At 47.4% G+C, this 24,053-nt stretch overlaps 1 protein-coding gene across 5 annotated transcripts in view; it reads right to left on the reverse strand.

Moving 5' to 3' along the window:
- LOC108634329 overlaps positions 1-24,053 on the reverse strand; it is a 279,731-nt gene that overhangs the window by 250,288 nt on the left and 5,390 nt on the right. For all 5 annotated transcript variants that reach the window (XR_001917548.1, XR_001917547.1, XR_001917546.1 and 2 more), the window contains one exon: positions 10,828-10,908. The gene's annotated coding sequence lies outside the window, so the exon portion shown is untranslated. The remainder of the gene's footprint in view (positions 1-10,827; positions 10,909-24,053) is intronic.

The following is a 24,053-nucleotide window of genomic DNA, read 5'->3' on the forward strand; positions in this document are numbered from 1 at the left end:
TTACGGATCTCCCTAATCTTGGACGGCAACTCCTGCCCCTCAAGCTGCCTCTTCCCTTGGGCCCCGCCTCCTAGCTTCACACTCTGTCCTGTCCTAGACTAACTAGAAGCGGGTGTGAGGACGGGCTCCCCTCTGGTCACTGCCCTTCAGCTCTTCCTCTCCTCCACACGGATCCCACAGTCAGCCAGGTCGGTTACACCGCAGCCTAACTAGGTGTTACTATTACACACGTGTGAATCTTTGCACACTGCTGGTATGACGGATGTGTATGCATGTGGGTGTGTATATCTGCATACAAAGGTAGCTGTGTGTATATTTGTGTGTGTGTGTGTGGTGTGTGTGTGTGTGTGTGTGGTGTGTGTGTGTGTGCGTGTGTGTGTGTATACGTCCCACCTCCTCGCTGGGAAGCAAATAATACTTTTACACTGTCTACAGGCGGACTTCTCAGATGGCGCTAGTGGTAAAGAACCCGCCTGCCAATGCAGGAGATGTAGGAGACATGGGTCTGATCCCTGAGAAGGGAAGATCCCTCTGGAAAGGACATGGCAACCTATTCCAGTATGCTTGCCTGAAGAATCCCCAAGGACAGAGGAGCCTGGCATGCTACAGTCCATAGATTCACAAAGAGTGGGACACGACCGAAGTGACTTAGCATGCACGCACACGTGGACACAGGGTGGGAAGGGGAGGATGGAGAAGATTGGGAGATAAGGATTGATTCATATACACTACCATGTCTAAAATGGATGAGATGGTTGGATGGCATCACCAACTCAAAGGACATGAGTCTGCACAAACTCCGGGAGAGGCTGAAGGACAGGGAGGCCTGGTGTGCTGCAGTCCACGGGGTCGCAGTCAGACACGACTAAGTGAATGAAAACCAAGATGCGCATAGAAGCGCCAGCTAGTGGGAACCTACTGTAAAATACAGGGAGCCCAGCTTGGTGCTCTGTGATGACCTAGAGGGCAGGATGGAGGGGTGGCTGGGAGGCCCATCAGGGAGGGGGTATTGTACACAGACAGCTGATTCAGGGTGTGGTACAGTGGAAACTAACACAACATCGTAAAGCAATTACACTCCAATAAATAAAGAATGCATCTGGCACATTAGAAAAAAAAAGGTGTCTACATGAGTGTGTCCTTAGAAAAGGATTAGATTAGCAGATATGGTTTGAAATCAGAAAAAAAATCTCGTCAGTGAACTGGTGAACTCTAGAACTACCGTTCTTTGCAGCCAGCTGTCACCATTTCAAATGCCCCTGTTTTGGCAACATGACTATTAAAAGGTCTTTATTTTCCAAATAAATATTCAGAAAACGAAGATCATGGCATCCGGTCCCATCACTTCATGGGAAATAGATGGGGAAATAGTGGAAACAGTGTCAGACTTTATTTTTGGGGGCTCCAAAATCACTGCAGATGGTGACTGCAGCCATGAAATTAAAAGATGCTTACTCCGTGGAAGGAAAGTTATGACCAACCTAGATAGCATATTCAAAGCAGAGACATTACTTCGCCGACTAAGGTCTGTCTAGTCAGGCTATGGTTTTTCCAGTAGTCATGTATGGATGTGAGAGTTGGACTGTGAAGGCTAAGCACCGAAGAATTGATGCTTTTGAACTGTGCTGTTGGAGAAGACTCTTGAGAGTCCCTTGGACTACAAGGAGTTCCAACCAGTCCATTCTAAAGGAGATCAACCCTGGGATTTCTTTGGAAGGAATGATGCTAAAGCTGAAGCTCCAGTACTTCGGCCACCTCACACAAAGAGCTGACTCATTGTAAAAGACTCTGATGCTGGGAAGGATTGGGGGCAGGAGGAGAAGGGGACGACAGAGGATGAGATGGCTGGATGGCATCAGTGACTCGATGGACGTGAATCTGAGTGAACTCCGGGAGTTGGCGGTGCACAGGGAGGCCTGGCGTGCTGCGATTCATGGGGTCACCAAGAGTCGGACACAACTGAGCGACTGAACTGAACTGAAACATTTCTAAAAGTCCGTCAAATTTATTTTCAAAGCAAACATAAGGAAACATCTAAACAAAGAAACCACCTCACAAGGACATGGGTTGTATGAAAGAAAGAAAACCTTCCTAAGGAGAAAAAAATAAATGATGCTATACACGGTGCTTTTTTATGAGTTTTCAGAAACACTCGGGAAAAAAGCGGAAACCAGTGTTGAGGTGTCAACCAAGCTCACCGGTGTCAGACGTCCCACAGAATCCCCACGTGCCTGTCCACGCATCATGTGAGAAGCAGATTTAGAAATGTTCGTTATCACGATGACCACGGTTCACGCGGGGAATCGGAGAACTGTGAGATGCATGTGAAAACATACAGAGCGCGCTGGTTGCAGAGAAATTAAACAAGGTGGGGGGTGGGGAGGAGAAGCCATTTACAGGAAATACAGAGCTGGAGGCACACGGCGGACCTGGGGTCTCATCCAGCAAGAGAACCAGAAGTAAATTACAAAGCAGCGGGCGGCGTGGCAATAAGGCACCACGAAAACAGCGTTTCCTTGGAAAGAATTCATGGTCTTGGAGAAGGAAATGAAGCCGAGGTATTCAGCTTTGAGACAGAAGAGTATTTCACGCGGAAACGTCTGTTCCAAAGCAGACAGATATGAAAAAGAAACGAAGGTGAGTTACGCTGCCCACCTGTCAGCAGTGTTGTTCTCTCTGAAGGATTTGTTCTTGTTATTTGTATTAAGTACTCAGCATCTCAACAGTAACAGGATAAGGAGGCAGAATAAATGACCTGACTCCAGGTGGTGCCAGGGGTAAAGAATCCACCTGCCAGTACAGAGATGAGGGTTTGACCCTAGGTCGAGAAGATCCCCTGGAGAAGGACGTGGCAACAACCCATTCCAGTTTCCTTGCTGGGAAAATCCCTTGGACAGAGGAGCCTGGCAGGCTCTAGTCCACGGGCTTGCAAAGAGTCGGACACGACCAAGCAACTGAGCAGACAACAGTTCGCAACAGAGCCGGGGGCGAAGTGGCTCACATGTTGGCAGGAACGCCACGTAAAGATTTGCAGGGAGATGTCCACCCATGAAGATTACGTTTGGCTTCTAGCTCTTCAGCCAGGCCCCCAGACTCCTGTCCCAGTTTCTACGAAATGGAGAACTGGATCTTAGGCACACATTTCAGTCGCCTGCACAGGCTTCAGGTCTGAGGAGTGCAGCGTGGCGTGCTGGAACAGTCCTCCCTGCAAAGGGAGGCCCGCTCTGTCCACCTGAAGGGCTCAGACGAGATCCAGGGCCCCGCGAAGCAGAAAGCAGCTGGGGCACTCTCTGAGACGGGGAGGTGCCCTGCACACAGGAGCAGCCTCTCCTTTCAACTCTGAGTTTGCTTCTCTCGAGAAAAAGGTGTGTGCATGCTAAGTCGCTTCAGTCGTGTCCGACTCTTTGTAACCCAGGGACTGTGGCCTGCCAGGCTCCTCTGTCCATGGGATTCTCCAGGCAAGAACACTGGAGCGGGTTGCCGTGCCCTCCTCCAGGGGATCTTCCCGACCCAGGGATCGAACCTGCATTTCTTAAGTCTCCTGCATTGGCAGGCGGGTTCCTTACCACTTGTGCCCAAAGAAAAAGGTATTCAACTGCAGTTCCTAAAGCTTCCTATTGTAGGGAGCATGTTAATGAACAATAGGGCAAAAACCTCTTGACCGGGTGAGCACAGGTCATGAGAAAGCACCGCAGGAAAAAGATGAGCAGCAGAAGGCAGAGGAAAACGAGGGGGGAGGGCGGGGTATGGTCAGAAGATGAAGAGAAGAAGGAAGAATATTAGGAATCGGCGTGGGAGTCCCCTGGAGGTCCAGTAGCTAAGACTCTGCACTCCCACAGCAGGCAGCCCAGGTTCAGTCCCTGCGCAGGGAACCAGAACTCGCACGCCACAACTGGTCCCCTGGGTAAATTAGAACTGGACAACAGAACCACCTACTCCCAAAATACGTCTTTTTTGTTGTTGTTGTCCTTGGGAATTCCGTGGTGGTTCAGATGGTAAAGAGTCTGCCTGCAATGTGGGAGACCCGAGTTTCGATCCCCGGTTTGGGAAGATCCCCTGGAGAAGGGAAAGGCAACCCAGCCCAGTGTTCTTGCCTGGAGAATCCCATGGACAGAGGAGCCTGGCAGGCAACAGTCAAAACCACCTACTCCAAAAATACATCTTTTTTGCTTTTTTTAGATTAAAAAAATATACAGAAGAACCAAAATATAGAAATAATGCAACTGATGTGAAGAGCCGACTCCTTGGAAAAGCCCCTGATGCTGGGAAAGACTGAAGGCGGGAGGAGAAGGGGATGGCAGAGGAAGAGACGGCTGGATGGCATCACCCACTCGATGGACGTGAGTTTGAGTGAACTCCGGGAGATGGTGAAGGACAGGGAGGCCTGGAGTGCTGCAGTCCATGGGGTCGCCAAGAGTCGGACACGACTGAGCGGCTGAACTGAACTGAATGCAGCAAACAATATTGAGATGAAACGTACTAGACAACTAACAATTCTTTCACTGCAGCTTACGCACAAATACTATTGTTAAAAACTCATACTGCTTGTCCAAGGTTATTCACATGCTCAAGTCGCTCCCGGTTTTCGAAAACCAGAAATACATAATCATCGTGATGCAAGTCATATGAAAAAGTCACTCTTTGCTAAGCTTCCCTGGTGGCTCAGATGGTAAAGCATCTGCCTACAATGCAGGAGAGCCGGATTTGATCCCTGGGTTGGGAAGATCCCCTGGAGAAGGAAAGAGCAACCCACTCCAGTACTGTCGCCTTGAAAATCCCATGGATGGAGGAACCTGGTAGGCTACAGTCCATGAGGTCACAGAGATTCGGACACGACTGACTTTACTTTTGGTAAGCTATGAAACGAGTTATTTGCAAGATTTCTTTTACAAGGGACAGGGGAGGAGAATGGATACGAAGCCCCCTCCTTTAAGCAGAAAAGCAGAGAAAAGAGCTCTGAAAAAAAAAGAAAAGGCTAGGTGCGGTGGTCAACCCTGCTGGAGGTAGTGCCCAGGGCTAATTCCAGGGAGAGCTCCCTCTACAGTCCTTAGGGATTGCAACATAATTCCAAATTCTTTTTTTTAATGTTGATAGTTTGGAAATCAGGGAGCTAAGTGCATGTTGGGTTTGTGTGTGTGTGTGTGGCAGGGCGGGGGGAAGGGAGGGGCGCGTTTCCTAAAGTCAAAAGTTGCCAGGTGGGCCTTAAATCACCTGCCACTTTTTGACTTCCAAAAGGAAGAGTGTCATTCATCTTGTAATCAGAGCACAACACCTCAGTGATGTACAAATGATAAGGAGATTAAAGGCAGTGATTTATCCTTGGAGGGAAAAATCCCCAAAGTGGTCTGCAAACATAGCGAGCTGCAGAGGCATAGAAGTTGCCGTGGGTATAAAACTTGCCTAGTCCCACTGCACCTGCATACCTTTATCAATCTCTGCATTAAGCCAGCACGAAGACAATATCCCTTTTGATTAGCAAGCAGAACTGGTGTTCTGGGGCCGCCTGGTGCTTTACGGATGGGCATAACTCAACTCAGCCAGGTGGTTTATGGTTCCCTTGAACGCACACAGGAAAACCAGAAGCTGCTTGGTATTACGAAAAGCACCACCTGCGTGGGAGTCCAATTCGACACACAGCTCTTTTTTTTTTTTTTGACCACATAGGTGATGCAATGCGCAGAAACGGATACTTTTACGAAAGACACACTGAAAATCTAAGGGACTCGGGAAGGCTTAGAGTTCTCTTATCTTGGGGGTGACGACTCAGCTATCACAGATGAGCATTGGAAGCAGGTGTTAGCTGTAACCTCAAGGAAGCAAAGCCGTTAATGCTGATTGACGGGAACATCTTCCATCTTTGATTTCACTCTGACCAATTTCAAGAGAAACATTTCACTTTCCGAGAGCTGCACTAGTTAGTGACTGGCTCATTCCGGGACGATACGCCCACGGACGAGGAGAAATGCTTGATTACTATTATTACAGAAACGTGCTAGGACTTCGCTGATGGTCCAGTGGCTAAGACTGCATTCCCAATGCAGGGGACTGGGGTTAGATTCCTGGTCAGGAGACCAGGTCCCATCCATGCCACGACTAACATTTCGTGTGCAGCAGCTAATAAATAAGAGCCCATGTGCGGTAAACAAGACCCAGTACAGCCAAAAAAATTTAAAAAAGGGCCCACATCCATGGACTCACAGTTGTACTGAAGCGAGACTTCCTGTGTATCCCCTAAAAGCCAGCCTACTGGCTGAGAAGTATCTGAGTTATTCTGGGGTGTGTATCGTCTGGGCTATGCAGACCTTAATGACCAATCAGATGTGACCTTGGCTGAGAAAGTCTCAACCAAGACGACGCCAAAAAGACCTGTCAGAATCAACTACACGTCAGATTTGTTGTTGTTGTTGTTGGGTCACTCGGTCATGTCCGACTCTTTGTGATCCCACAGACTGTAGCCCACCAGGCTCCTCTGTCAATGGGATTCTCCAGGCAAGAATACTGGAGTAGGTTGCCATTTCCTTCTCCAGATCTTCCCAACCCAGGGATCGAACCCAGGTCTCCCGCATTGGAGGCAGACGCTTTAACCTCTGAGCCATTACCCAAACTCATGTCCACTGAGTTGGTGATACCATCCAACCGTCTCATCCTCTGTCACCCCCTTCTCTTCCCACCTTCAATCTTTCCCAGCATCAGGGTCTTTTCCAATGAGTCAGCTCTTCACATCAGGTGGCCAAAGTACTGGAGCTTCAGTTTCAGCATCAATCCTTCCAATGACTATTCAGGGCTTATTTACTTTAGGATTGACTGGTTTGATCTCCTTGTTTGTCCAAGGGACTCTCAAGAGTCTTCTCCAACAGCACAGTTCAAAAGCATCAGTTCTTCAGCACTCAGATTTCTTGATCAACGTCAAATTTTCTTTTGCACAAAGGTCTCATAAATATTGTCATCAGGCACGTCATACCCAGCAGGTCCACACCGCCCTGCATGATACTCAGAGAAGTAGAACCGAGACAGTTGGTAAAGCTGTTGATCTGTTTTCAAAATTTAATTCCCTAAGTAACAATTGCAAGCATTCACGAGAAGGCACTTTCGGGAACTGAAACGGTGATGACATGTGCCCTACATGCATGAATCAGAGATGAGAGACTTCAGGACTGTGAAACTTAGGTGGGCCACATGGAAACACAGTGTAGTTCTACTGTAAACAATTTTTACTATCACAGCAAAAGTAAGAAATTCTCTTAGCTTGGGGACTTCCCTGGGGGCCCAGTGGGTAAGATTCTCAATGCAGGGGATATGGGTTCAATCCCTGGTCAGGGAACTAAGATCCCACATGCCTTGCATGGTGCAGCCAAAAAATAAAATAAATTTTAAAAGAAGACTTTAACAAAAGAGAAATTCTCTCATCTTAAGACTCTTAAGAAGCATCATGCTTACTCATATGGTGTTGAACATGACTGCAAAGCAACCCTTGAAAGCCCAAGGAGGGTATTCTACTCAATTCCCGTCGGAAGGAAAATAGCCCCCTCAAGTCTTAATTCCTCCTCAGCAGTGAGTTCAGCTGCTCAGTCACCTCTGACTCTTTGCGACCCCACAGACTGTAGCCCGCCAGGCTCCTCTGTCCATGGGATTCTCCAGGCAAGAACACTGGAGTGGGTTGCCATTCCCTTCTCTGGGGGCTCTTCCCAACCCAGGGACTGAACCCCCATCTCCTGTATTGGCTGGCAGATTCTTTACCATCTGAGCCACCAGAGGATGGCATAATTTATCATCCAGACCAGGACACCCGAGAGGGGAAGGGGGTGGGCTTATCAGCTGGGACCTGGGCAGGGGGTGTTGGCTGTAACCATTCTGGGTAAACAAGAGGCTACCATGATTATTGATGAGATGGCTGGATGGCATCACCGCCTCAGTGGATGTGAGTTTGAGTAAACTCTGGCAGTTGGTGATGGACAGGCAGGCCTGGCGTGCTGCAGTCCATGGGGTTGCAGAGGGCACGACTGAGCGACTGAACTGAACCACGATTATTAGAAAGAAGGTTGTGAGTTCTGTTCAGCCATTCTTGCCCCCAACTACGCACTAGAATCATCATGGGTGAACACACACAAGTGTGCCCACGCATACACACACTATGCTTGTGTGTGTATATATGCTTTACCAATACTACATCGGCATACACACATTTACATGTACACACACATATGCTTATGTGTATACTGAGATGTCTAAGCTCTACTCCAGACCAGTTAAATGAGATTTCTGAAACTGGAATGAATCTTGAGCATCGATTTTTAAAAGGTTCCCCCAGGTGATATAAATAGGCAATGCAACAGGGAACCATTGACCTGGACACCCTCCAAAGACCTTCCAGCTCTCTAAACTCTGGGATCCTTCCTGAGCATGAAGCTCTCTCACCTTTGCTATGGTCAACTGCAAACTACTCTCCTTTCCAGAACACAAAAAATTTCACAGCAGCACGATAATAACCAACAGTACAGTAATAACCAACATGTATTTACGAAGAGTTTACACTTGACCAAAACATTTTCCCTTTACAAAAACACTCTTTCCACAGTATCTTTTCTTCTTTGCATTAACTCTATGAGAAAGTCAGGTTGGTTATTACGACTATTGACTTTCTACGGGTGAAGATATTGGGCTTTCCGAGATGATGACGCACAGAGGCACCAGGCATCTCACACGAAGAGCGTAGAGAGTAATCACGCCCACGTCTTGATTAGAAACGTGGAGGCTAGGAGCACACGCCTGGGGATCCCTATCACATGGGTCTGGATTTCACATCTGTCATTCACTGGCTTGATAAACTGGGGCAAGTTACTTAACCTCTGCAGGTATCATCTCTAAAATAACACAGATACTTGCTCTGCAGCAGTGGTACAAATATTGCGTCACATTTCACAGGGCAAACCTCCGCAGCAGGTCCAAAAAATAGTAACAATGTTATTATTGTTGCTGTTATCACCATGACTCCCGTCACCGCCTGCCTTTACTGCTCTAATTCCCCCTCCTCCTCCTCCCCCCCCCTCCTTCCCCCACCAGAACTAATAATAACATTCAGTGCCATAGGCAGAGCCCTTCAGAGAGACAAGATTGATCACCGTAAAACCCCCTTAGCTAATCTTCACCTGCCTCTCACACACGCTCCCCCAAAACCAGAAGGCAACGTGAGTCATCCTCAGAGAAGACGCTCTGTGCAAGTGGACACCCCAGACGTGGGTCCGTGTTGAACCCTGGACTTGTCTGGTACAAAGAGCAAACGATCAGACTCTAGGCAGATGCTCAGCTGGATTCGGAACCCAGAGGAGAGAGGCCTCAGCTGCGCAGCTCACATCTGCCTTCGAGGAAGAACCTGTGTCCCGACCTGTGCAGCGAGGAGCGCACTGGGCTACGGGCCTCCAGCGGCAGCCCCTGGGGTCTGCTCCCGGGTTTCAGGAGGCTGCACTCTGAGGGAGGTCCCCAGCCAGAGGTAGACCAGGCTCAGCAGTACACGGGTATGGTCATGTCTGCCCTGGAGCTGCCCTTGGACCAGCATTGCAGCCTGTGGTTCTTCCCCCCATTTCTCCTCCATCCCTCCTTCACAATATCAGATTATACTGCTTGGTAGAGGCTCCTCAGTGAAAAATATCACAAAACACCCCCATACATGTCAAACAACCCTGTCAAGGACAGCCGGTGGTACCTTACTCAACTGAGACACCATGAAAACGATACAAAATGTTTTGTTTCAAACTGTATTACTGCATCACTTTCTAAGAGTTTATTCGGAAGGTTTTATAGAGCTACAAAATATATCTGACTTGTCCCTCTTCCTGATGAAGTGCCTGCAGCATGAGGCTGAAAAAAAGTGATTATAGATCATGTTCTATTCATGTCATCTTTGTTGTGCAAATTACATTTGTTATGCCACATTAGCTCAAAGATATGAATATTTTAATAATGCTAGATCTATAAATTGCAAGGAAAATGAGTTAGAATTTTAAAATATACTCAGTTCCAAGGAACTGGATTTCTTGAGGATACATTTTTCATCTAGAGAGGAAAGGTACTCTAAATCACTGCATTTCCAAAGGAACCATTTAATTTCACTCTCATTTTGATAATTCAGGTTTTTATACATACTGAAAACATTAAAAATATAACCATTCAAATGGTAGTTGGATCCAGTAATCTGTTCTCAATGTTAAGATTATTATGTATAAGATTATTATAGTTAAGGAGAACAATAAAATAGTTACTATGTGACAAAAGGTATTGTACACTCTTTGTATATATTAACTTATCTGGATTCAGAACTATTCAAGATTTTAAGCATAATAATATCTTCTTATACATATTAACAATGTGTCGATTATTTGCCTGGTAAATTAAATATTTCTAATGTTAATACTGTTATGGTAGAAAACAATGTCAGTGCAATAGTGAAACGGTTCTGACTACCTGACAGAATTCTAGGCTCCTTAACTCACTCAGCTTCACACACATTCTATAATTTAGGTGTTAATTACATTATGTTATCCATAATGTATAATGTAAGGAACAAGAAAAACAGAGAGGTTATGCAACCTTCCCAAGGTCACACAGCTATATGTGGCACTTCCTGGGTATGAACCAAACAGTCTGCATGAATGAGGAAAAACAAACGCTGACTTACCTTAAGCCACACCCATTAAACTTTCACTGTGAGTGTGTGTCTGTGTGTAAACATATCACTGTATGCGAATTGAGTTACTTTACATCACACTGCTGTGACTTAAATGCACCTGAATTTTAAAATCCGAATATGTATGGTCCTTGCTGAGTACTCACCCTGAGTATCAGAAGCACGTTCAGTGGGCTTTGGCAGCCTGCCTCTCTTGTCCAAGGGAGTCTCTCCTCTCTGAAGAGTGCCTGGAAATGATACAATGAATGAGAAACGCCGCTGGCAAAGCCGGCTCAGCACGCAGGCCTGTCTGCTTTTAGGCCAGAAACAGAAGTTTGCAGGTGTATGCCAATCATGTTGTCAGACCTGTCGCGCAGTCAGTTAGCAGTAAACAGTCACTGAGCGCCTACTGTATGCCGTTCCCTCTACCAAATCCCAGAGCTTTTGAAAGGTTAAGCATGGGGACTTCCCCGGCGGCCCAGTGATTCTGCCTGCCAATGCAGGCAACACGGGCTCGACTCCTGGTCTGGGAAGATTCCACCTGCCGCGGGGCAGCTAAGCCCGTGAGTCACGGCTACTGAAGCCTGTGCGCCTAAAGCCTGTGCCTCGCACCAAGAGAAGCCACCACGGTGAGCAGCCTGCCAGCAAAGAGGAGCCCCTGCTAGCCACAGCCAGAGAAAGAAGCCGGCCAAGACCCAGCACAGCCAAAAAGAATAAACAAGATGGCCAAACGGAAGGGTCCAGCATGACTCTAACACTGCGCTGAACTAGCAGTACTCGTATGGAAAGAATCCGATTTATACGATGCATTTATCATTCGTCCCTCTAAGGAGCCGTCAATAAAATACCCTAGACTTTTGAGGGTGATTCCAAGAGCACCCCGCTTTTACAGTGATTATGACAGTTCTGACAAGGTCCTCTTTCTCCCAGTGTTACTGAGACATGCTTAGTATACAGCACTGTGTAAGTTTCAGATGGAGAACATAACAATTTGACTTATGCACGTCATGAAATGACCACGTAGTTGATTAACACTGTTGTGTTAGTTTTAGGTTTACAGCAAACTGATTCAGTTCTGCACACACATGTATCTATTGCGTTTCGAATTCTTTTCCCATTTAGGTTGTCACATAATACTGAGCAGAGTCCCCTGTGCTGTCCAGCAGGTCCTTGTTGGTTCTTGATGTGAAATCCAGCAGTGTGTCCACGTCCATCCCAGGCTCCCTGACTGTCCCTTCCCCCATCCTCCCCCCTGGTGACCATAAGGTTATTACAGAGGATTGAGCAGAGTTCCTGTGCTGGACAGCAGGTCCTTGCTGGTTCTCCATGTTAAATACAGCAGTGTGTCCACGTCCATCCCAGGCTCCCTGACTGTCCCTTCCCCCATCCTCCCCCCTGGTGACCATAAGGTTATTACAGAGGATTGAGCAGAGTTCCCTGTGCTGGACAGCAGGTCCTTGCTGGTTCTCCATGTGAAATACACCAGTGTGTCCATGTCCATCCCAGGCTCCCTGACTATTGCTTCCCCCATCCTTCCCCCCCAAGCCCCTGCTGCATACACACAACCATACGTTCATTCTCTAAGTGTATGTCTGTTTTGTAAACAGACAGTTCATCTGTATCATTTCTTTTTAGATTCCACGTATAAGCAATATTATATGCTATTTCTCTTTGTCTGACTGACTTCACTCAGCACGACAGTCTCTAGGACTACCCACGCTGTTGCAAATGGAACTACTGATAACGAATGAACTTTTAAACTCTTTACTGATACTCTGGAATTCCACTGGCCTGGATTCAGCTTAGGAGTCTGTTTTTTAGTTCTACTAGTTTATTGCTACCAACCCATCTCCCTGCACCCTCATGCATGTAACCTCATGGACTGTAGCCCACCAGGCTCCTCTGTCCATGGACTTTTCCCGGCAAGAATACTGGAGTGGGTTGCCATTTCCTTCTCCAGGGAGTCATGTTGTTTTAACAAGTGACCTGACGCCAGGGACTAGGTTGGGTTGGATTTCACATCATCAGTGCCAACTTAAGGCTTACACCTCTGTCTTGCAATGGCTGGGTGCCATCTTTCTTCCTCATGAGACTCTAGCCTACCTGCCTCGTTCATCATTACACCCATGAGCCTGGGAAAATGTCAAACCCAGAGCACTCACAGGCAACACTGCTGAATAAATACATTCATAGATGAAGGAGACAGTTAATCAGCTCTTAACAGGACTGTGTTGAATAAAACACTTATTTGAAAGTATGAGCTCTGATGGGTGTATTAAAAAAAAAATTTACCATATCTTTGTGTATTTAGTGCTTCTAACACTGACACCCATGGCAAGTCATAATTTATAAGTTTATTAAGACACAGATTCAGACAGCATGGTTGTAAAAGCCGGTGGGAAGACCTCATTTAGGTGATGAAAAAGCCTAGCAAATAATTAAACCTCCATATCTAATATAATCTTTCTCTTCTTCACATCATTCACAAATGGACACTACTACGTGTTGATATGATGTTCACGAGTCTAGATTATTGATAAGATGTCTGGAAGTGAGATATGCAAAAGGGAGTCTTATATACACTTACTATTAGGTCATTGACTGTATAATCAATCAAGTTACTGGCAGCTATTAGGTTGAAAGTGTTAGTCACTCACTTGTGTTGACTCTTTGAGACCCCATGAACTGTACCCCACTAGGCTTCTCCATCTGTCCATGGGATTCTCCAGCCAAGAGTACTGGAGTGGGTTGCCATTTCCTTCTCCAGGGGATCTTCTCGACCCAGCGATTGAATCTACGTCTCTTGCATTGCCAGGCTGATTCTTTACCACTGAGCCACCAGGAAGTTATTAGCTTAGATGATCTCATATTGATGGCTTTTTATATAATGTTTTGTGCCAAGTTTGAGATAGAAATCTCTATAAAGTATATATTCCATTTACCTATGAGTGTATGGTATATATATTCACATATATTAATTTTACATGGGTAGTCAATATTTTGTTTCTCTAAATTTGTATCTGTATTCTCTAAATACTTCATGAAGAATGTGTGTTTCTTTAGAAAGAAGAAAAATATTTTATTTCTTAAAATGTAAACTCTTACAGGAGTACAAATAACTCACACTTCTTTTGTGAAATAATGCTGCTGTCTTGAGAAAGCTGAGCACCGAAGAATTGATGCTTTTGAACTGTAGTGTTGGAGAAGACTCTTGAGAGTCCCTTGGACTGCAAGGAGATCCAACCAGACAATCCTACAGGAAATCAGTCCTAAATATTCACTGAAAGGACTGATGTTGAAGCTGCAGCTGCAATACTTTGGCCACCTGATGTGAAGAACTGACTCACTGCAAAGACCCTGATGCTGGGAAAGACTGAAGGCAGGAGGAGAAGGGGACGACAGAGGATGAGATGGTTGGATGGCATCACCGACTCAATGGATGTGAGTTTGAGAAAGTTCTGGGAACTGGTGCTGGACCGGGAGACCTGGCGTGCTGCAGTCCATGGGGTCGCAAAGAGCTGGACACGATGGAGTGACTGACCTGAACTTGAGTGTGTGTTTAGTGTGTGTTTGGTTCAGAAGCCTGCGTTCATGACCATCAAGTTTGCTGCTGTTATTAACTTGCTCAGTTATGTCTGACTCTTTGTAACCCCCTGGACTGGAGCCCGCCAGGCTCCTCTGTTACACTACAATAGCTCTAATTATGAGAACTCTTAATAGAGAACTTCACTCACTAATACAGAAATTATCTTACATTTATTCTAAAATTGAGTTTTCTTTACTAAAAACATGGTTCAAACAGTGGACTCAACAAAGTCACAGCTATTTAGAAACTCAGTGAACGTTCTAGGTAATAAACATAGAATCAGTCTAAACAAGTAACATACTCTACAGCCACTGGACTTTCATGCAGAACAGAACTTAATTCACCAGTACTCTAGGGAGTGAAGAGCTTTCCTGGTAGCTCAACTGGTAAAGAATCCGCCTGCAATGCAGGAGACCCCAGTTCGATTCCTGGGTGGGGAAGATCCCCTGGAGAAGGGAGAGACTACCCACTCCAGTATTCTGGGGCTTCCCTGGTGGCTCAGACAGTAAAGAATCCGCCTGTAATGCGGGAGACGTGAGTTCAATCCTTGGGTAGGAAAGATGGCCTGGAGGAGGGCATGGCAACCCACTCCAGTATTCTTGCCTGGAGAATCCCATGGACGGAGGAGCCTGGTGGGCTACAGTCCAGGGAGTTGCAAAGAATCGGACACGACTGAGTGAGTAAGCACAGCAATCTAAGTCAGGGGTCCCCAACCTCTGGAGCCTGATGCCTGACGATCTGAGGTGGAACTGATGCCATAATAAAAAATAATAAAGTGCACATTACATGTAGTGTGCTTGAATCAACTGAAAAGCATCCACTTGCACCCCCAGCCCGTGGAAAACTTGACTTCCACAAAACCTGTTCCTGATGCCCAAAAGGTTGGGGACTGCTGGTAAGCCCCACTCTCCTCTGGCTGGCCATTACTGTCCCAGTATTTCTAGGACTGGTCAAGAAGCTGTGCAGAATCTTCCAGATCTCCTGATGATGAAAAGTGACAGTGAAAAGTGAAAGTCGCTCAGTCACGCCTGATTCTTGGCGACCTCATGGACTGTAGTCCCTGGGATTCTCCAGGCCAGATTACTGGAGCGGGTAGCTGTTTCCCTTCTCCAGAGCATCTTCCCGACGCAGGGATTGAACCCAGGTCTCCTGCATTGTGGGCGGATTCTTTACCAACTGGGCCACCAGGGAAGCCTGATGATGAAGCTGAGGCTTATTTAGCCCTGGCTTTCTATTTAGGCACCTCTCTCTCCCAAACCTGCACTATGGGTTCTGGTGACCTTGTGGCCCGGCTTCCCTGGTGGCTCAAGCAGAAAAGAATTCAACTGTCAATCCAATACAGGAGACTGGGGTTCGATCCCTGGGTCGGGAAGCGAATGGCAACCCACTCCAGTCTTCTTGCCTGGAGAATCCCATGGACAGAGGATCCTAGTGGGCTACACTCCGGGGTCGGGGGGGGGGGGGTGTCTCTAAAGAGTCGGACACGACTGAGCGACTGCACCACCACCAGCACCCTGGTGGCCACGTGGAGAACTTCTCAAAGAACGTTCATCCTCATCCTTGGCTACAGCTTAGACTCCCCTGCCAGGAACAGTGGTCGTCAGCCTTGACCACACTTTAGACTCACCTGGGAGCTGTCTGTTTCTTTCTGATGATAGTTTTGATGTCCAGACTCCATCCCAGACTAACCAGAACTGGAAGAGTGAAGCTGCAGGGGTGTACACCCCACACTGCAGGAGGGTGTCCCAGGCCCGAAGGCCGCGTCTGGGGAAACGGACGTGGTTTGTATTATCTGCAAGCCCCCTCCCAACCTGCAAGCAGAACCGGGATGAGCAGGTGGCTCTTACCTCAGCGCCCGGTCCTCTCCCTCTCAACTGTGCCCGTGAGCAGGAGGGGCGTCCTCCCTGTGCTCAGGCAGGGACCTGCTCTAAATCACATCCGTAGTCCCCTTCCTCCACAGGAAGAAAGGACACCTTCGAGTCTTAGTCTGAAGAACTTCTATGCTTAACCGTTTGCTGCAGGAAAAGCCTCTCATCCAAGCTGCTGCTGCTAAGCCGACTCTTCAGTATGAGTCTTTGCGACCCCGTCGACTGCAGCCCACCAGGCTCCTCTGTCCATGGGATTTTCCAGGCGAGAGTACTGGAGTGGGCTGCCATTTCCTCCTCCAGGGGATCTTCCTGGCCCAGGGATACAACCTGCGTCTCCTAAGTTTCCTGCATCGGCAGGAGGGTTCTTTGCCACTGAACCTCGTCTGCGCCCGCGTGCTCAGTCACTTTAGTCGTCTCCAACTCTTTTGGACCCCATGGATCGTACCTGCCCCTCCCAGGCTCCTCTGTCCATGGGACTCTCCAGCAAGAATCTTGGAGTGGGTTCCGTGCCCTCCTCCAGGGGATCTTCCCTACCCAGGGATACAACCTGCGTCTCCTAAGTTTCCTGCATCGGCAGGAGGGCTCTTTGCCACTGAACCTCGTCTGCGCCCGCGTGCTCAGTCACTTTAGTCGTCTCCCACTCTTTTGGACCCCATGGATCGTACCTGCCCCTCCCAGGCTCCTCTGTCCATGGGACTCTCCGGGCAAGAATCCTGAAGTGGGTTGCCGTCCCCTCCTCCAGGGGATCTTCCCGGCCCAGGGACTGAACCCGCGTCTCCTGCGTCTCCTGCACTGCAGGAGGGCTCTTTTCCTGCTGAGCCACCTGGGAAGCCTCTGGAGAGCCTGAGACCGTGCAGCTGGACAGACCACTGCTGCCTGTAGCTATCCCTGTCTTTATGACGATCGCTGCAAACACCCTGTGAGTGCGTACCTGCTGCTCTGCGTCTGGCACTGGGGAGGCAGCAAAGCAGTCAAGAAATGAATCCTAGGGACTTCCCCAGTGGGCGAGTGGTTAAGACGCCACCCTTCCAATGCAGGTGACATGGCTTCGATCCCTGTTTGGGGAACTCAGTTCAGTTCAGTTGCTCAGTCACGTCCGACTGTTTGTGACCCCGTGGACTGTGGCATGCCAGGCCTCCCTGTCTATCACCAACTCCCGGAGTTTACTCAAACTCATGTCCATTGAGTCGGTGATGGCATCCAGCCATCTCATCCTCTGTTGTCCCCTTCTCCTCCTGCCCGCAACCCCTCCCAGCATCAGGGTCTTTTGCAATGAGTCAACTCTTTGCATGAGGTGTCCAAAGTTCTGGAGTTTCAGCTTTAGCATCATTCCTTCCAATGAACACCCAGGACCGATCTTCTTTAGAATGGACTGGCTGGATCTCCTTGCAGTCCGAGGGCCTCTCAAGAGTCTTCTCCAACACCACAGCTCAAAAGCCTCAATTCTTCAGCGCTCAGCCTTCTTCACAGTCCAACTCTCACATCCATACATGACGACTGGAAAAACCATCACCTTCACTAGACAGACCTTAGTCGGCAAAGTAATGTCTCTGCTTTTGAATATGCTATCTAAGTTGGTCATAACTTTACTTCCAAGGAGTAAGCGTCTTTTAATTTCATGGCTGCAATCACCAGCTACAGTGATTTTGGAGCTGAAAAAAATAAAAGTCTGACACTACGCGCTGTCAAAATTAAAACATAAAATATAAAAAGAGATGAATCCTGGTTGCCGCCAGTGATCTAGCATGTGATCTCCAGAAAGTTCCTTTATCTCTTTGTGCTCCAAGTCAGTCATCCTCACTGGGTTCCCCAGTGGCTCAATGGTAAAGAATCCACCTGCCAACACAGGAGACCTGGGTTCGATCCCTGTGTGGGGAAGACCCCTTTGAGGAGGGCATGGCAACCCACTCCAGTATTCTTGCTTGGGAAATCCCACGGACAGAGAAGCCTGGAGGTCCACAGTCCTGAGAGTCGGACAGGACCGACCAAACACACACGTAGCCATCCTTGAGATGTGAGCACCACGGTCGGTACCACCCCCACAGGCTGTGAGGAATGTTAAACACATCAACACGTGCAAGGCCACTGGAAGAGGCGAATACTCAAGATCACGCAAGCGTGTGTTAAATAAACCACAACAAATACAAGTTTGGCATCAATGCTCCCTCTCAGTACTAAAACGCGAAGCAAATAAAAAGCACACCTAGAAAGCTTTTGGTGCTGCAGAAAGGAGCACAGCAATCTGCCACTCTAGCATAGGGAGTATACAATACACAAAAAGAGTGGCTTAAGCCAGGCGTCAAGAAAAACGTATCAATGGCGAAAATGCCTGCGATTTGAACTAGTGCATGTCAACATCTGATGTTAAGTACAAGTGGGGTCACAGGAGCAAACTGCTTGTCTCCATGGTTAAGCAAAACATTAGTTTCTTTTCTAACTGAAGGAAAACAACCTTTCCAATTGTCCACGTTCATGGAATGGTGAAGTTTTGTTGTTGTTGCTGAGTGGCTCGGTTGTGTCCAACTCTTTGCAACCCATGGGCTGTAGCCTGCCAGGCTCCTCTGTCCAAGGGATGTCCCAGGCAAGAATATTGGAGTGGGTTGCCATGCCCTCCTACATGGGCTCTTCCTGACCCAGGGATCGAACCTGGGTCTCTTGCATTGCAGGCAGATTCTTTACCGCTGAGCCCCTGAGGAATCACCTGAAGTGAAGCTTATTTATATTTTAAATATTACCTTTTAAATGTTTCTGCAGCCTAGAGGACCCAATTTTTTTTCTTTAATACAACTGGAGAAATGTGGTCGTCTTTAGTGACGAGCCAGTTTTATAAAATTTGAGGTATACGAAAAAGTAAATAGAAATAAAATTTCGAGTGTATGTACGTGAAGAAACAGGAAACAAATTCCAGAACTGCAAAGACGTCTTGGAGGCCCAGCTGCTCTCTAAGTGAGCGGTGCCGATGCAGCCACTCCGAGGACTGTCAGAAACAGTCCTTTACCTCCTGAAAACGGCCCTTCGAAGACATGGCGTTATGCTCCCTCAAGGCAAGTGAAAGAATAAAACATCGGAAAGAAAGTTTAGTGCTTACAACAACAGCTTCAACAGGGTTCTCCGGCGTCCATGTGGGAATTCAGAAAAAAACAGAACTAGTATTAGGCCGGACACAGACGTCCCCAGGCAACGAACGCAGTCAGAATGACTTTCAACTTGCTGCCTCTTTTATTCACTGGGAATGCGGTCCATGGAATTCCTCAGGCCAGAATACTGGAGTGCGTAGCCTTTCCCTTCTCCAGGGGAATCTTCCCCACCCAGGGATCGAACCCAGGTCTCCTGCGTTGCAGGTGGATTCTTTACCAGCTGAGCCGCCAAGGAAGCCTGAGAATCAATTTCATATTATAAATATACCTGTCTATTGCGATCTAGGACTGTTGATCAGACGTGGGGATTTCTTCTTCCCCCAGGAAAAAATGGAATCCGTCTATAAGACTCAATGTGGCTGTATAAAGCCATCACAATGGCTCTGCTACCAGTCTCCTGAGAATGCAAGTCCTAACAGAAGATTCAGAAGTCATAGCTGCCTTCTCCATGGCAGCCTGGGTCCTTTCAGAATTTCACTTTGACCTGCCTTTCAGGCTTCTGGCCCATTTTGCTTGTTTAATTTGTAGCTTTCCATATAGGGCGTGCATCTGTACAGTTTTTAATATTATGTCACTTTCCATCTTTCAAATTCTGTGCGGATGTTGTAAAAGATGTTTTTGAAAGTTTATGCTTGTTATGGATTTAAAATAACATATGAAAAACGTTACTGGACACTGACTAAGTGTGGACTACACTCTTTCCCAATTGCTCCGAAGTGAGGGATGACGGGGAGACATTTGGGATCACTTCCCACTCTACATAATATTCTTGGGAGAAGGGCATTGTCAGTATTTTCACTGATGTGAAAAGCAAACAATTATTTAGCATCTACTTCTTTGTCAAAAGCAAACATTTATTTAGCATCTACTTCTTTGCCCCTATGTACAGGATGAGATGATGGGTAGCACACCTACAGAATCACAGCTTCCTACAAGGAAACTTCACAGGGAAAAATTTGCATCCATGTGAGTCTGAGTGAACTCCGGGAGTTGGTGATGGACAGGGAGGCCTGGCGTGCTGCGATTCATGGGGTCGCAGAGTCGGACACAACTGAGCGACTGAACTGAACTGAACTGAACCCGATTTCATCAGCAATAGTCTTGCACCATTTCTAATATCCCAAATTTGCCCAGATAATGCAAAAAAAAAAAAAGAAAAAGAAAACTATTGTTGACTTAATGCTGAACATTTATACCAAACAGCATGCACTGCTCATCTAAACGTATCTAAAATCGCAACTAACTTTTCAATGCACCAAACATCACTTAAGTCTTGTTTTGAGGAAATACTCAACCTGGTGAATATGTATTGTGAATCTTTATATATCTAAAGGACTATCTGCCTGTTTTACATAGAGACTGCATTCTTGCTCAATCACTAGGTCGTGTCCGACACTTTTGGAACCCCATGGACTGTAGCCCACCAGGCTCCCCTGTCCATGGGATTTCCCAGACAAGAATACTGAAGTGGGGTACCATTTCCTCTTTCAGGGGATCTTCCTGACCCAGGGATCGAACCCAAGTCTCTTGTGTCTCCTGCACTGGCAGGCAGGTTCTTTACCGCTGAAACACCTGGGAAGTCCATATCAGATGCTAATATCTCAGACTATAATGACAGGGTTGGGCTTTTGTCTTATGGGTTTTTCGGTCACACCGTGTTTCAATTGCCCTTGTCTGCCCTTCACTATTCTGGGTACCTCTGATGAGCGTTAAGAATATTTACTTTCTTGCAGCACAGCGCTGAGTTCATTTCTTCTAATTTAGACCATTCTTTTCTCCAGCTCGATTCTCCGGCTCCATGGAGATGCAAGAAGGGCCGATACTGAGTGAGACTGGGGTCAAATGTGTGTGTTATGATTCATGAGCCAACATGTTCACAGGAGAGGAGGTTCCATCTCAGAGGCGGCTGCTGTTGCTATTCAGCTGCTCAGGAGTGTCCAGCTCTCTGTGACCCCATGGACTGCAGCCCACCGGGCTCCTCTGTCCATGGGATTCTCCAGGCAAGAGTACTGGAGTGGGTTGCCATGCCCTCCTCCAGGGGATCTTCCCAACCCAAGGATGGAACCTGCGTCTCCCGCATTGCAGGCGGATTCTTTACCATGGCAGCCCCGGGGAAGCTGTTATATAGAGAAGACAGCTGCATCTCGGCTTCTTGAACTCAACAAATACTCCTACTGCAGAGGCAACCATGGCTGAGACTGCCAGACCTCTTCCCCCGGAAGGCCTAACCAACTACGTCCATCTGGACTTGGCGATGCTTTCCCTCACTGCACACCCATCCTCTGGGGTACTCGCTCACCCCATCACTGGCCCATGTCACTGTGTCATGACTGGCTGCTCACACGGACTCTTCAAGGACATGCATGTGAAGGAAACAGAACCACGAGTTCCCTTCCTGAACCTGAGAGGTGGGCAGTGAAAGAACTTTTCCCCCCGACGTGCTGAGAGGCAGCCAGCAGCCTCCTGGGGGATGTTCTGACTGCAGGTGGAAACCCAGACGAGAAAAGAAACCAGAAATGGCACAATGGTGGCTTTGCGGTACCGACTGGAGGCCTGATCCCGCCACCTCTACGCTTGGTCCAACCGCTAAACCTTCTGATACATGTCTTTCCATTGGAGGAGGATTGCTTTCCAGCATTGTGAGTTACCGCTGTACAACGTGAATCAGCCGTGAGTGACTTGAGTGAGACAGTGAAGACACTCAGTCGTGTCTGACTCTGCGACCCCATGGACTGGAGCCCACCAGGCTCCTCCATCCTTGGGATTTTCCAGGCAAGAGTACTGGAGTGGGGTGCCATTTCCTTCTCCAAAAGTGAAAGTTGCTCAGTCGTGTCCGACTCTTTGCGGACCCCATGTACTATACAACCCATGGGATTCTCCAGGCCAGAATCCTGGAGTCGAGTAGCCTTTTCCCTTCTCCAGGGGATCTTCCTAACCCAGGGATCGAACCGAGGTCTCCTGCACTGCAGGAGGATTCTTTACCAGCTGAGCCGCCAAGGAATCAGCCGTATGCATGCACATGACCGCTCGGTTGAGCCTCCGTCCCCTCCCCGCATGCCACCCCTCCGGGTCATCACAGAGCCCCGAGCTGAGCTCCCCGTGCTACCCGGCAGCTCCCCACTAGCTGTCCGTGTCACTCATGTCAGTATAGACAGGTCAGCGCTGATCTCTCAGTGCATTCCACCCTCTCCTTCTCCACTGGGTCCACATACCCGTTCTCTGCGTCCGCGTCTCTATTTCTACCCTGCAAACAGGTTCATTGGTACCATTTTTCTAGTTAAACTGTCTTGAAGTTTGAAAAAACTTGAAACATGAAGATACTTGAAGCAGAATTTTCTGTCTCAGCCAGTCAGATATACCAACTAAAGATGGTATCAAACACACAACCGAAAGATTCATAACTCTTCTAAACAGGTATTATGTGTTAACTACCTTCTAGAGGCTGGCAGCAACCAGTCCGGACGAGACAGGCCCTGCTCCAAATCAACTCTGAACACAGAAGGTGGAGGCAAGCACATCTCTAACCAAAATAAGAGGTGATAAATGCTGTCACAATGCCCCAGGCCCGGTAGCAAACAGAAGAGTGGGGTTAATATTGACAGAAGTTGTTTGAACAATCCAAAAGGGCACCCTGAGACAGAAGGGTTTGTTTAGGCCTTGAAGGATAAGTAGAACATAATAGAACAGACAAATGTGAAAGTATAATCCAGCAAGAAAAGACAGCGAGTTAAAAATGGACAGTTTATTCATCTAAATGTTTTTTTAAATTTTCGAATGCCTACTCCAGTCTTTGTCTTATATTAGACACTGAGTAAAGTTTATTTAAAGAGTGATGAAAGGCAAAAAGACAACTGATTAGATATATGGTATATCTGGAGGTAAGACCTTGGCCAATGACGTGACCTGCTTTTATAACACTGTTCCTAATCCAAATTTTGTTCTCATTACAATAACCAAATTACGACACAACGTCCAAGAAAAGCAGTCATCAGAGAGAGTTACCGCCGTAACTGATAAATGCAGGAAGGGCTGCTTTGATTAACTGCCTCTCTTGCCTGTTTTTTTCTTTTCCAGATGCAAGCACGTTTCCCACACGTTATAAATTCATGCATCCCATTTACCCAACCCTTTTACTATCTGGGGGGGCTTCCCTGATGGCTCAGACAGTAAAGAAATCACTTGTAATGCAGGAGACGTGGGTTCGATCCCTGGGTTGGGAAGATCCCCTGGAGCAGGAAACGGCAACCCACTTGAGTATTCTTGCCTGGAGAATCCCATGGACAGAGGAGCCTGGTGGGCTACAGTGCATGGGGTCGCAATGAGTTCAGATGTGACCGAGTGACTAACACTTGGGTTACTTTACCATTTTTTAGTAAAGTTATAAATAACTAAATGTGAAGCCCATATACAAATTCTGACCAAGGAAAGGACTGAAGGGTTAACAAGGTTGTGATACTCATAATGGCCGAACAGCGCAATCCTGGACACATAATGAGAAACACGTATATTTAAATATCTCATTATTGAGATTATTTCTCATTTTTGAGCCAGTGTAGGGAAGTAGGGTCTGTGTACAGGCTTTGGAATTAGGGAGACTGGGGCTGATAATCTCTGCCTGTGTGTGGATGTGGGAAAACCATTTTCGCTCTCAATTCTCCTTATCGTTCCACTTGTCATCACTGTTGTGAAAGTTACAAGAGATCTTGGGTACAAAGGACTGACACGGAACGGGCAGTCAACAGGTATAACAATTATTAATAACAGAATTCCAGCAGGTAGGAGTACAGGCTAAAACAAAATAG

The sequence above is a fragment of the Capra hircus genome, assembly GCF_001704415.2.
Source record: "Capra hircus breed San Clemente chromosome X unlocalized genomic scaffold, ASM170441v1, whole genome shotgun sequence".
Classification (NCBI taxonomy): Eukaryota; Metazoa; Chordata; class Mammalia; order Artiodactyla; family Bovidae; genus Capra; species Capra hircus.